This window comes from Pteropus medius, unplaced genomic scaffold (genome assembly GCF_902729225.1).
Source record: "Pteropus medius unplaced genomic scaffold, Ma_sr-lr_union100, whole genome shotgun sequence".
Classification (NCBI taxonomy): Eukaryota; Metazoa; Chordata; class Mammalia; order Chiroptera; family Pteropodidae; genus Pteropus; species Pteropus medius.
Genome location: NW_024344378.1, coordinates 13,122,578 through 13,136,996, shown reverse-complemented (window position 1 = coordinate 13,136,996; position 14,419 = coordinate 13,122,578).

Genomic DNA, 14,419 nt, shown 5'->3' with positions numbered 1-14,419 from the left:
TAAGAGCTTAGGTCAAAGTTGGCCTCTCTGCCATGGGTGGCATTAGCTCAGGTGACACCAAAACAAGGAAATGGCATCTGTCCTTGACTTACCCTTGGTGCCTGCACTCTGGGCTCCAGCAGCCTCGCTGTGGGGTGGTTTTAAATGGTGTCTCGGTGAGGGGAGAAGCTAAAGGAAGAGAAAGATGAAGGACTGTAGAGCACTCGAGGAATTTCGGGTGTTTATAGGTAGGTCCTTTCTGAAGGCAGAAGGTCAAGGGCGTCTCAGAGTTGACCCTATGTTCAGACTTTGATGTCCAGTTGTGAAGAACAGAGCCCTTACTCCCATTGGGCCGTCTGATACTGGAGGGCAGTGCCTTCAGGCCCCAGACGGGCTGCGGGATCTCCAGCCTGACATTCTGTTGGAAGGGTTTGGGACAGAGGTGCTGGGTGAAATGCGGCCCCACCACAGCCCTAGACAAGACCTGAAGAAGATCATAGTCGAGCCTGGTGCTGTTTCCACAGCTGAGCTCCTTGCCTGGAGGCGGCCTCCTTGGCTCAGCCCCCGGAAGACAGTTCCTGTTGTTTCTATTCCTGACCGCTGGCAGGTGGACTAGGAAGGGATTGTTTTATTTATTTTGCATTTTTCTTTTTCCCAGTAGATGAGAGGATCCCGCACATTCTGTCCTCTCATGACAGAAGAGTAGAGAGATTACTGAGTTCGACACTGACATCTTGTCAGTGAGAAAACTGAGGCACAGAAAGGAAGGTGATGTAGACAACAATGAAACGATCGCGAGCGAACCTTGGAGCATATGGTCCCCGGCAACGAGAGACCTGTGGGGAACCTGTGAGAGAGAAGCGTTAAGGCACCAGAGGAAACAGGCCGACTTGGACAGGTGTGGTGAGGAGATGTTATAGGAACAGGAGACCTGAGCTTGGCACCAGGCCACTTGGGGGCCTCAGAGTAGGATTTGAAGATGGTGGCTCAGCCCAGACCTGGTCCCCTGGCTGCCTCCACTGGGTTCTACCTGGCATTCTAGAAACCAGCCTCCTCCATTTCTCAGAAAACCTTTGGCCCTATATGTCTGTCTTCTCCCTGGAGGGAAGTCTAGGGCCAGCTCTCTGGCCTCTTTGCCGAAGCTTGCTGGGAAAAGCCTGCAGCCCTCCGTCAGAGGCTGGAACTGTGCATCTTCAAAGAGGCTGGCAGTCTTTTTTTCCCAGCAAAGTAGAAGCTGACCCCACCACCTCATCCCTCCCAGCAACGTTTCCATGGAGATCTGGGTGGCTGTTCAAATAGCCTCATTCCCGAGTAATGTAATGGCTCCCTTGCTGACAGACTGACCTCCATATTGGAAAGCTGGAGAGAGGAGAGGCACATTCTACATTCAATCAGAACCTTCAGTTTAAAAATCATCTAAGAATCTATATTAGTGTGTATATATTTATATTTATTTTTATTTATTTTTATACAATTCCATTGGCATGGTCCTTTGCCCACTCTATAATTTGCTCTTTTTATTCCTACGTGTGTCATACACACTGCAATATTAAAGGCAACCAGGAAAATATTGATTTATTTTTTAAAGCTTTTCTTAAGTGTTTGTCAACTATTTCAAAGTGTCTCCCCCCGAAAGTTATTCAAGAGCAGCTGCTACCTTGAGCAACAGATTAATTAATACCTTGGGTTAATAGAACAGAAGACCTATGTAATCTTCTTTTCATCGTAAACCCCAGAAATAAAATATATCCAGACAATATTCTCAAAGAATTTGGTAAACTTGATGTTGGCGTGAGCAGCTGCCATTAGTATCAGAGTTTCCCTTTCTTGGACAGTCCGAGGCTGTGATCTGTTAGATTATACTTGACCTGGACCAGAGTTTGTTTTTGAGCTTACAAAAAAAAAGATAGAAAAACACTAATTAATTTAAGTTTGAACTTGTAAAGTATTGGAATTCGTTGAGCGTCCTATAAATCGTCACTTTTCCCGATCTGTATAACTGACCGCAAGTGTTTGTTTTTACAAAGGAAAAAAAAAAAAGATTTTTAATAAAGAGAATTTGAAAGCTTGAGTGAGTAGCCATCTGTCATTCAGGGAGGGACCCTTTGACATCTGGCTGGGGGAAGCTCACTGAACACAGAGGTTGGGATTGGCCTCTCTCTGAATCCAGGATATTTCTAAAGGGTTGAAAAGAGAGGTAACAACAGCTTTCCCTTCGGGCTCTGGGGAAATCAGAGATTCCCCAGACTGACGGACTGACCTCCATATTGGAAAGCTGGAGAGAGGAGAGGCACATTCTACATTCAATCAGAACCTTCTCTGGAAGAGCTGAGTCTGGGAAAGTGGGGAGCTACTGTCTCTTTTGGAAGATCAGATAGAAAAATCTCTTGGCTTCTGAAAACACCTATCACTGATACCTACTGCTCTCTGATCTTCTAGTGGCTGAATCCCTTTGTCCTGCATCCAGATCAGGCCACTTCTGGTGGTTCTATCCCTTGTGAGGTGGTGGGGGCCTCTCTCTGGCACTTGTTAGCCCTGTGACTTCTTACATCCCTCTTCTGTGGGCATAAAGGGGGATATGTAGTAACCCCTCTCAGGGTTGATTGATAGCTGATGAAAACACTACTTTGCTGCAGGGCATGGAATCTATCTGCTTTTGGGATCTGTGCTCTGGACAACAGCCTTCCAAATTTCAGTGGTTCCTAAATCCTCTCTCAACCATTTCTTCTAGCAAAACAATGCCAGTCTCCTGGGCCTGGTTGGCCAGTCCTTTGAATGTCCTGGAAACTTCTCTGAGCCCATCCTTCCTCTTGGCAGTGCTCCTGAGTCAGCGGGGAAGGAGCTGGACAGTCTGGCCCCAGAGGGCAAAGTGAGCTGGGCAGCCTATAATTAGTGGGAGCAGACGGTAGATCTGAGGAAAGTTCCTGCCGAGCCTGCTGCTGCCCACCCTGCTCCATTCCCAGCCTGTTGCAGCCACGATTGAGCTCAGGCCTCCAGTTCCCAGCCAGGATGGGTGGAGAAGCATTCCTTGCGACTGCTGTCAGCTCCTCAGTGGGTCAAAATAGTGACTGGAGCTTGACCTGCTGTCCTAAGTTCAAGAACCAGTCTGCCTGGGGATGGCCCTGGTGCACAGCTCCATGTGGCACAACTCCAGGGGGTACTATGCACATTGTATTATGTAAGATGGCACCCCCTGGAGCTGTGTAATGGAGATGCCCTGCTGAGAACCGCCCCCCAAGTTCTACCCCTCCCCACCATGCCTGGGTGTTCCCCTTTGCTCTCCAATGTTCCTGTGGGCCCTAGAACCTGGCTCTGAGCCAGTCTACCGGGCTGGAGCCCTGACATTTATACCCACCGTCTGTGATCCTCAACCCAGGGATGAGCCCCAGACTGCCCCTGGCCTGACTCTGCCATGGCCTAGACACTGGTGTTGGCTCCTCACAGTCTCCCACTAGGTCGGGCCACCTCCATCTGGCCTGAGACCTCTGTGCCCCTCTGAACATCAGTAGCAATTATCAGCTGTCTACCTAGGCAGTGTTGGGACATTTGAGCTCACCCCCAACAGCTCCCCATTTTCCTTTCCCACCATGCTGGCCCTACAAAGGAACCTGTTCCAAGTGGATTTCCAAGCATGTTAGAGGGTGATTGCCCCAGGGACCCCTAAGTCCTGGCCCTTCCATTTGCAGGTGAGAAAACTGAGGCCCAGAGAGGGGAAGTGACTTGCCTAAGACAACACAGCTTATTAGCAGAGGGTCAAGACCAGAATCCAGATCTCCTGGGTGCTCTTGCTGGAGACACACAGGGAGTTTAGGATGACTTTTCCAGGTCTAGCCCTAGCTGGACTTTGGCACTCAGCAAGGACTCAAGACAAATGGTTGATGTTTGTGCTTTATCAGAATCACCTGGGGAGCTTGTTAGGCAGCGATCCCTGGCCCCCTCCGTGGAATTTCTTCTCACTGGGTCCCAAGGAGGCCCCAGACATTTACATCTCAGCAAGGCTCGTGGGTGATTCGATGCAGGTGGAGTCTGCTGCTCACATTTTGAAAACACTGTGCTGGACGTCAACCAAGGACTTCCCCAGCAGCTCCCAGAATAGAAGGGCTATTTATTTTTCCAAGGGGAAGGGCAGGAGAGATGTGAATGGAGACCATTCAAGGAAGGCGAAACTTCAGCATGAAAAATATCTTGAAAATGGAGACAGAGAGGAAGAGACTGGTCTGGCCGTGGCAGATGGAGGTGGTGGGAGCTGGTGATGTTAGGGGGTGGTCGTCAGACTGGGTTTGGGATACATGCCAGAATTTTCTTAGTTGGCTTGAGCAAAAGTCAGTTTTCCAATGGTCTTTTTATCCTCATTAATGGCTGAAAGCATTGTGTTAAGAAGACTCCTTGAGATCTGCTGGTAGCTCTGCCCCTTAGGACAGAGAGCTAGACACAGTAAGCAGGCCTTTTGGGAAGACTGGAGTCACAGGGAGTAGGGGCATCCTCACAGGGCCATGTCACTGCCAGCGGAGGAACCCTGGGCTTCACACACACTTCCTCTCCTGCCCTCCATGTGCCACCACTGATACCGATATCAGCCCTGCAGATTATTGAGCCTGTCTACACAGCACACTCAGTGTGTACACTGTAGGGACATCGTCTTGACCACTTCGCAACGCTGAAAGACAAGTGCTGTTACTCTCCCATTTTACAGATGAGGAAAGTGAGGTTGGAGACCAAAAGTGGTTTTCCCAGGGTCAGACAGCCAGTAAGTTTCAGAGTTAGGATTCAAACCCAGGTTCGCATGACTCAAACCACGCTTTCATGTACTATTCGCCGCCTGTCTCAGGGCTGGAGGCTTCTGTGGTTCCTACATCTCCCTAAAGCCTCCACACCATGGGCCCTCCAGGAGCAGTGGGCTCAGCCTCATTTATCTATACTCAGGTGCTTATGATTGACAGCCCGATCGTTAAATACCTGAAACAGATCTGACAACACCTCCCCTCCTTAGAAAGTAGTTAAAGAAAGGCCCCCACCCACCACACTGCCAGGAAAACAGGCAGGAAGCCTGAGTCTCCATAGAAACAGTTTCTTCCTTCTCCAGGGGAGCTGCATCTAGGAGGTGAGAGAGGGAAGAGAGCCTGGGAGTGGGGGCTGCTCCACTTCCTCCTGCTTCTGGGGAAAGGAAAGTGCCCTGTTCTCTGTTCTCGGGTAATTTGGGGGTATAGAGCATGCTCCAAAGGGGATTTCCCATGGCCCCAGAATGTCTGCCAGACTTTACACTTTTAACCGCTCCTTCCTGAGTGAAACCTCTTTATTTACCTGCCACCTCTTTGCAACCAGGAGTTGAAATAATACACAACACAGGCCATGTGTGACCAGATAAGGCCAACAGAAAAATTTGAAGTGAGGATGGAGGAAAGTTTAAGGACGGCAAGTATGTGAGCGGTAAGGGTTGGTGGAATGGTGGCGAATGAGCATGAGCTGTGACTGGGAGCCTCCTGGGAGCCAAGGCAAAAAGAGAAAGCATGCTTCATTACTTGGATCTCCTTGTTAGAAGCGAGAACATTCCAGTTTATCTGAAAAAAATCATTCTAATCGACTTTATGTTCTAGAGCAATTCTCCTGTGGAACTATACATGGTGTGGGCAGAGGCACCGAAAGGCTTACAGAAAATTCTTAGGTAGCTGGGAGCCCGATATTGGAGAAGAGCACAATGGAAGCCCCTCTGGAGGGACATTAGGAGCGTTCTTAGTCTGTGTGAAGTGGTTCCTGATGTCAACGTGACATCTCCCAGTGTCCAATGGCCTGACCTTTGCCCATGCCTGCCAAGCCCACCTGAGCCAGTGTGCTGGCTTGAGTTAGGGTTTTTTTTTTATTTTTCAAACTGTTTTCAACTTTCTGCTGTTACCTGACTGAGCTTCCAGGGGCCATGTTCATAAACAAGGAGGAGTCTCCTGTCATCACTGCCATCTGACTGCCCAGCACACCCACCTGACAGCCGAGTGCTCTGGGTGGGTCTCTCGCTGGCTTGGTTCTGGGAAAAAACTTCATGGGCATTTACTTTTTGGGGTTCCCCCATGGGCTGACTGTAGTCGGGAGGGAACCCAGCCTGACTGGCAAGCACTGACCCCCTCAGGCTGAGCCTGGGAACCACCTCAAACCTGTCTGATAAGAATCCGCCCTGGGGATGAGGGATACAGAGGCCACCACCCACCTATCTGCCCAGGAGATCTCTCATCCTTACTGTCTGCGTGGCCAGGAGGGAGAGACGTTTCTGGTTCAGAAGCAGGTCCCAGTGCTGGGAATCGGGATCCCTGAGTCCCTGTGTCAAATCTGCTCAGTTTATGAGCCACCTCGGCCTTCTCACCTGCACATTTGATGTGTGCCTTGTGCTTGTCTGAGGTTGCTGGAGCAGAAGTGAGGCATGAGCGGGCATTTGCCATCAGTCTCAGAGGCTGGCGGTCGTTTCTGTCTCTGCACATCCCACGGCTCTAGTGCTGCATGCCACAGGCCTGCTGGATGATACAGTCCTGTTTCCATCTTCCCACCCCAGCCAGTGTAGTCCACCTTCTGAGGAGGACAAGTCCCGCTGGGGAGCAAACAGAAGTGCATCCGTGAGGCAGGCTTACTCAGGTGCCTTCTTGGTCTCTGTGCTCCTGCTCCTCATGTGCCTTAGCTTGACATCGGCTGAACCCATCTTAACAGCTATCCCATCCATCTCCACCCACCTGCTCACCCCTTGCCCTCTGGTCAGGTTTAATGCCTCATGGGTCCCCAAACAGGCCCCTTCTCAGCTCTTTGGCTTTGTACGTGGTTGTTTCACTGCTTGGAATGCCTTTCCCCTTTCTTTCTACGTGGAACCTATGACTTTCTTCAACATTCTAGATAAGTGTTACCTTTATGAAGCTTTTCTTGACCTGCTTTGACCTCCCCAGAGGTGTTACTGCTCCCTCACTGTGTCCCAGGACAGTCCCCCACCCCATACACACACACAGGCCTATCTTTTATAGCCCTTATCAGTTGCCTTGTGATCTATTTGTAGACTTGCCTCTGCATTAGCCACCAAGCCCACAAGGGCAGGGAGCGTGCCCTGCTGCCCCCATGCCCACCAGGGAACAGGTATCAGTGACTGGTAGTTGGAGGACTGGTAGTTGGAGGACTAAGCACCTCCCTTGCCCATTCCTGGGAAGCTGGAACAGCACAGGCCTTAGCCCCGGGTCTCTGCACAGTCACCAGCTGACTAGAGGGGCAGGGTGTGTACTCGAAGTGGTGCCAGGGAGCACCTGCCTCACCCCCGCCCTTGGCCTTGTTTACCCTTCTCACCCGGGTTCCCACTCGCCAGTACTGGGAGGTGGCTCTGACAGTTGGTGACACAAGCCCTGCTTGTGTTGCCCAAAGCTTGGCCTTACAACAGTCGGATGCTTCTACGGCCTAAGCGGGGCTTCCTATGCCATGGCGCCTCATCTCTCCGTGTCCCTAGGAGCATCCCCTCTCCAAACTCATCCATCTTTACTCACTTCCTCACCTCGCCAGGACCACCCACTTCTCGGGGACCTTCCCAGGCAGAGCTGGGAACAAAACAGGGTTTTTGACAGTTGTATAAATGCCGCGTGGCTGACCTCGGTTCACCTTGGAAACCACCCCTGCCTGCCCACACCTAATCAATGTCTCCTGAAGACCCAGGGGCTGCAGAGAGGCTCCTGACACCCTTCTCTCCAAAGCCAAGGAGTTTTAGAAGGTTTTGGAAGCTTGTGCCAGTGAGTGGAGCTTTCACAGCCCTGAAAGAGAGAAACCTTGGTCTAGATTGATTAGGTTGGCTAGAGGATTAATAATTAAACCTGACCTGTTCCCAGCCACACACACACACCCATGAAGCCATGAAGCCGGAGAGCAGCTCTGCATGGGGCCAGCTCCCAAAGCTGCCAGGGAAATAGCCTCTTAAGAATCTCAGGGCTCCTCCTTTCCACCCACCCAAGGTCTTTCAAGTCTACCTCCTGAATAATGCCTTCCTGACTTCTCCCATAGGCTCTGATCAGGACTTGGGCAATTTCTAGGGTGCAGCCAGCCTTGGTGGCTCTGTTCTTCCACAGATTAAGTTGGACTTTGGCTCCACCTGTGTTGATGCATAATTTTCTCAACTCTATTGTGAATTCCTTCTGAGCATGGCTTCTTCCCTTTCTTATTTATATTCCCACTGCCCAGCATTCTGCAAAGGGCAGGGCATACTTAGCAGGCCCAGGACCAGCTTCTTGTCTGATCCTGGCCCAGGAGTAGCGTTCAGGTCAGAGAAGTGGGAGTTAGTCAGCCAGGTTGCGGTCCACCAAGTCCTCCTAGGTTTTTCCAACGTTCCTTCTCCAGCCACAAGAACTCGGAGACTCTGGGTAGCTGCTGGGCAACTTGGAAGCTGAGGACATAAACACCAGGGCTCAGTTAGGTGGCCAAAGTACGGCTCCATCTTTTCCTCCCTCCTCTTCAGACACATCCTTCTAGCTTTTTCCTTATTTTCAACAAAACCCTAGGGGAGCAGCATCTCCTTTCCAGAGGCCCTTTCCACCCGTCCTTCCTCTCCTAGCTCCCCATCTCCCCAGAGCTAAGAGGCCTTTTCCCACCCAGTGGAGGCCACTCTTTTTAGTATGTTGTCCAGCCTTTGGTGATCAATTTTTATCTGGGCAGGATAGGGAGAGGTTGGGTCTCCCTCCAGGTCCTGTGGTGCCCTGACCTCAAGCCAGCCTGCCTAACCTCCCTTGCTGGGCCTCTTTATCCCAAGAAAACACGCAATTGTCCTGGCCCCACCTGCCTCCCCTCTGGTGCTACGTGAGGTAGGACGGAGGCCTTGGCCTGTGGTCTAAGAGTGTGTGCATGTATGTGCATGTGTGTGTGTATTTGTGCCTGCGTGTGTGCATATGTGTGCGCATGCCTGTGGGTGAACACGTATGTGAAGCTTCTGGAGAACAGTGGTGACAACTGAAGGTTTTAAAATCCGAGCCTTCCCAGGATGTCCCACTGCAGGTTACACTCCAACCAGGCCCCAGCCCAGCGTTGCACTTCGATTTTAACCCACATAGCAACCTGCCTGTTCTCGCACTCCTGGCCCAAGAATTATTCCTGCGGGATTATTCAAAGCCTCTTTCCCTTCCCCCTTCCTTGCTAAAGAAAATCCTAACTGCCAACCCTTTGCCCTAGAATGTGGCTGAGATCGAATCCCAGAGAGAAGGAGGAGAGGAAGAAAGAGAATGCACTGTCTGGGGAAGACGTTAGGTCTGTCATGTTTTGGTGGAGAGTAGAACATTCAGGATTGGGGGTCATGGGGTCGGGGGAGGGAGACAGACAGACAGTGACTTCTGGGCAGTTATAGGGAATTAGAGAGTTGGAAACCAAAACAAATAGAAGCAGGGATATAAGGTTACGTTGCTATGAATTACAAGTTTGATTTCAATGTTCTTTGAGAGGCCCGAATAATATTTTTCATCTAATCTAAGACAGCATTGATTGTAAATTTCATCTTTATTTTTTTTTTTTTTTTGTATAACTAGGAAAAGGAAAGCAGCCAATTAAATCTTAATACAATAGTCTTATCAAATCATTTGTTAGGCCTTGCCTTGACTTGGGGGCTGCAGTCACGTCAACTCTCAAATGCCTTCATAAATTTTCTTCACTTAAAGACAATCTGATAGATGGATAGACAAATAGAGGCACGCACACATGTCTGCAGCACACACACACGTACACACACACACACACGCACGCACACACATACACTCACCCTACAGTGTGGACATCCGGATGACCAGATGACCTGATCTGAGTCCTCCTGTGCATGTGTGGGTTTATGATGGGCTTGGTGCCAGTAGCGTACCAGTTGCTCTGATTATCCCGGGCTCTTGAGGAAAGTATAGATGGGGACCTCACACCCAAAGAATGTGTTTGTGCATACTGAAGGGGGAGGGGGTGGTTTTAAGAAAGAAATATGGTAGTCATTGAGATAGATCAGATTGTCTCCACAGAAGAAAGGAGGTTTTATGGCAGAGCCCCCGAAGACTACCATCATTTATGAATGTGCAAAGGATGCCGAGAAAGAGCAGCCAGAAAATGAGGAACCCGAGAGAGTAAGACACCAAGGGGACCCAAGAAAGAGTATTTCAAGAGGGAAGAGTGGCCACCGTAGTTGAATAGTTGAATTAATCATCTGTAATCTTGATCGATTTTATTACTTAAGTGCTTCAGTAATTCTGAAGATGAGCAAGCAGAAGATGCAGTGTTAAGCAGTGAATGTGAAAAAGTCTAGACAGGTAGAATCATGTTTGAGAGAGTGTCATTTTAAAACTGCAATGCCTGTGTGACATGGTTTCCATTGACTTATGGATAGTATAGAGTCATTCTCCATCCCCAGCTTCTAACATGAGTCCCCCTTGCCCTGCCCTATTACTCACCCCTGAGGGCACTGAGTTCTAATTCCTGAGTCAAGCTTGACCAAGATAGGAAATATACATACAGTCTCAGCCCCACCATTGTTGAAGGGAGCCGCAGAAGGCAGCACCCCGCCCCCTGTAAACACACACAGTTTAACCAAACCTGGGATCTTGTAGCTTGCTCCTACCTGCGGGGCTGAATTAATGTGCTGCCAAACTGGCTGCAGGACCTGGTACCCTCAGGCGCTAGGCTCCTGCCTGGGAACCTTCTCTTCCTTAGCTTTGATCCATCTTCCTGCCTGATGCTGGCCTCAACCTTCCTCAGGAACAGGCCTGGTCCTGTAGCCCAAACGTTATTGCTAACTTCTCTTACTCTATTGAACTGTACAATAGGTTGTTTGGCTTGTGCAGTGTCCCTCCCCTCATCTTCCTGTGAGAACACCGCTCCTTCTTATGAGAACTCATGCTCTGTGATTTGGACCAGCTGATCTGTCCCATCCTTTTTAGAGAGGTATTCACTGACCAATCAGAGCACTTCATCCTCCTCTTCACAGCGATGGATTGAGGGAGAGGAATATGACCCAAACAGGACCATCAAAATCTTCCTTGTGACTTTTGCCAGAACTTTCTCCCCACTCCCAACAAAACAAAACAAAACAAAACAAAACCATGCACTCTGATTCTGGGGTCGCCAGCACTAAGCCAGTGATTCTCCAAGATCTGCAGATCCCTAGGAGTCCTTGGGAACTTTCCAGGGGATCTATGAGGTCAAAACTATTTTTATAATAATGTCAAGATTTCACCTGCTTTTGTAACTGTGTTGACATCTGCACTGATAGTGCAGAAGCACCATGGCACGAGTCAAGGCAGGGACACCCTATGGAACTTATAGTCATTGTATTCTTTGCTGCCACACACTTGAAGGGAAAAAAGAGCTACTTTCACTTAAGAAATCTCTTGAAGAATAAAGATTATTATTAAGCCTCAACTCTTATGGACACATCTTTATAATATTGTGATGTGATGAAATTGAAAAGTACCCATAAAGCATATAGTGGCCATGAAAACTGTGCTACTCAAATCACCTCCTGGGGGAGCATCTGCAGTCCTATGGGTCCACCACCACATTCGTGCCAAAGCCACGACGCCCTTGGTCTGCTCTCAGCCAGTGATCGAGTATTGGTGCAGGTTCATTCTTGGGAGACGTGAAACTCCCACATTGGTGACTTTGGTTTGAGGACTCATTGGCCTGGCTGAACCTTTATTGATCTATACTGCAGTTTGAGACTTTTCCTATCTAACCCTCTTTCTTTTTTCTCCCTCCCTCCTCTGGGTTAGGCCAGCATCGTGATCTAAACCAGGGGACCCCAACCCCTGGGCCGCAGACCAGTACTGATCCATGGCCTGTTAGGAACCGGGTCACACAGCAGGAGATTTACAGTGGGCCAGCGAGCGAAGCTTCTTCTGTATTTGCAGCTGCTCCCCAGTGCTAGCATCACCCCCTCAGCTCCCCCTCAGATCATCAGGCATTAGATTCTCATAGGAGCCCTAGTCCCTTGGTGCCAGAAAGGTTGGGGACCGCTGGTCTAAAGAATCTCCTTACCTTCCCTAGCTCCTGCCTCTTTTCCCTTCACAGGTGTTTTCTCCATCCTTCACACCTACTCTTGCTTGGTATCTGTTTCTGGTAGGTTCTATATGTACATAAAGCACTTGTACTATATTATAAAATACCAAAACGATGTCAAGAAAAACACTCACGTGATTGAGCCATGTGCTGAACTGGCCACTTTTTTTTCATGGAATACCATTTTGGCTGAAAGGAATGACTGGCAAACTGTGGTTATTCAGACCTGGTATTTGGCAGACATTTCTTCAAAAAAGAATGAGGTGAGCTTGCCATGGTCAATGATATAATTTGAGCTTTGAAGGAAAAATTGGAATTTCGAAGTCTTGTATCCTCTACCATGAGTTTAACAGCTTTCCAATGCTTAAAGGCTTTTCTGATGAGGTTGGTGGTGATATTAAAAAATATGATTTGGGGATATTGTATAATGAAATGAGCCAACATTGGAAGATCTGCAAAACTCAGCAAATCAGTGCTTTCAAATGACCAACTCATGATGTTTTAAAATCATGCATGGGTAAAAGATTCATTCAAAGTGCAGGACAGATCAATGAATTTTAATGTAACAGAGTGTAAAAAGTTCATCGATATGGTTTCAGATTCCACATTGCAACTACCCTTTAAGAAACCACCATTTTTGAATTTTGGTATAGTATCAAAAAAGCAGAACCTGTCTGAAAAAGAAGCCAAGCAGAACTAAGAAAGAGAGAGAGAGAGTCAGAGTCCAGATATATACAGATATTTGGACCAAATTCCTAGATATGACGTGCCTGCAACCTTGAAGAAGACTTTCCAGTTATGAAAGAAAATAGATTATTTTCTTTGCTTCAGCCATATCGAGTTGGGTTGTCACTTGCAATCACAGGTACTGACCAATAGCTTCATCTGCCTGCTGGGCTGGCCCACGGCTCTCTGTCCTTGGCTCATACCTGAACTGAACACCCTCTGGACATTGTACTTTTTGTTGACTTTAATTGATAAGTTTAATTTTTAAATGCCTACAAATGTGACATATAATTCAACTCATCTCATGTAGATATATACATTTTATATCCATATGAGATTATTATAATGTGAATTAGGGCCTCTAAAGCCTGGAGACCCTCAAAATATCTCCCAAATTATCTTCTTGATCCACCACCACTGACTTTATCATGGGTCTGCGTACAATATCATCTGTCATAAGATCCCCCCTCCACCACCACCTCATTAACCCTGCCACCTCCTGCCATCTCTGTACAAACTTAAATGTGCATATGACTCACCTAGGGATCTTTTAAAATGAAGTAGGTCCGGGGTGGTACCTGCGATTGTTCATTGTTAACAAGTTCCCACACGATGCCCATGCTTCCAGTTCGTGGATAGCACCCAGAGTAGTGAGGCAATAAGCCCTTATTATTCTCGGGTTTGACATTCGCAGTTTATACTCTTCCCTAGGAGTCTCAAAAGTCCAGAACATGTAATGATTTGTCATTTTATTAATCCATGGACTTTTAATTGGGCAAACTTTGAGAGTGACAAATGGTATAAGCCACTTAGCCAGTGACGCCCTGGTAAACAGCCTACCATCCACATTTAAAAAATTGAAGCAATGTATGTATTTAACATAAAAAAATCAAATAGTGCTAAAAGGTTTATAACAAAAATGACGGCCCCCTCTGCTGCCCTGCTTACACCCCTCACAACCTCCAATTAGTTCCCTACTAGTCCCCCCTTTTTCAGCTATTCCTTTGGATGTTTACCTCCATGTTTCTAAATGTGCATACAGTGCATTCGTTCTTGATGAATGAACTTGAGATACTATCCGTTGACTTCCTGGAATGGTAAATGAGAGTCTTAGCTTGCTTATGCTCCCCCTTCCAAATCTCCCTTCCTCATTCTAAATAGATATTTGTGTTTTTGTTATAGCTAAATAGATATGAATCATTTCTGGGCCAAGTAGCAAGCTGTGATTCCATGGCTTTCTTATACTTTTTTAAGTTAATAATTACCTCTTCTTGTTGTTGTTGTTAGTTTTTTGTTTTTTTTTTAGCCTCATGGATAGGCCTTTCCTCTCTCCCTCTCTCTGTCTCTCCCTCTCTCCCTCTCTCCCCTTCTCTCACCTGGAATGTCCCTCCAGGATTCTTTCCTCACTTCTGCTACTTCATCCAGTTCCAGTTGGAACCAGTCGCCCTCTGGACTGACCACACAGTTGTTGTCCTTAGACTGCCATTGCCAACATCCGAGGTGCCCTTTGGCTCTTTCCTGTGTGGTGTCACCTGTTTCCTGGAGTCTACACCTGTCTCTTTCTTTGTTTATTTACTTTTGCTTTCTGTAAAGTATATATTCAAACAGTTCCTGAATAGTATGGGAGATAATATTTTTGAGACTTTGCAATTTTTGAAACACCTTTCTTCTACTCTCAAAGGTGATTGAGAGTCTGGTT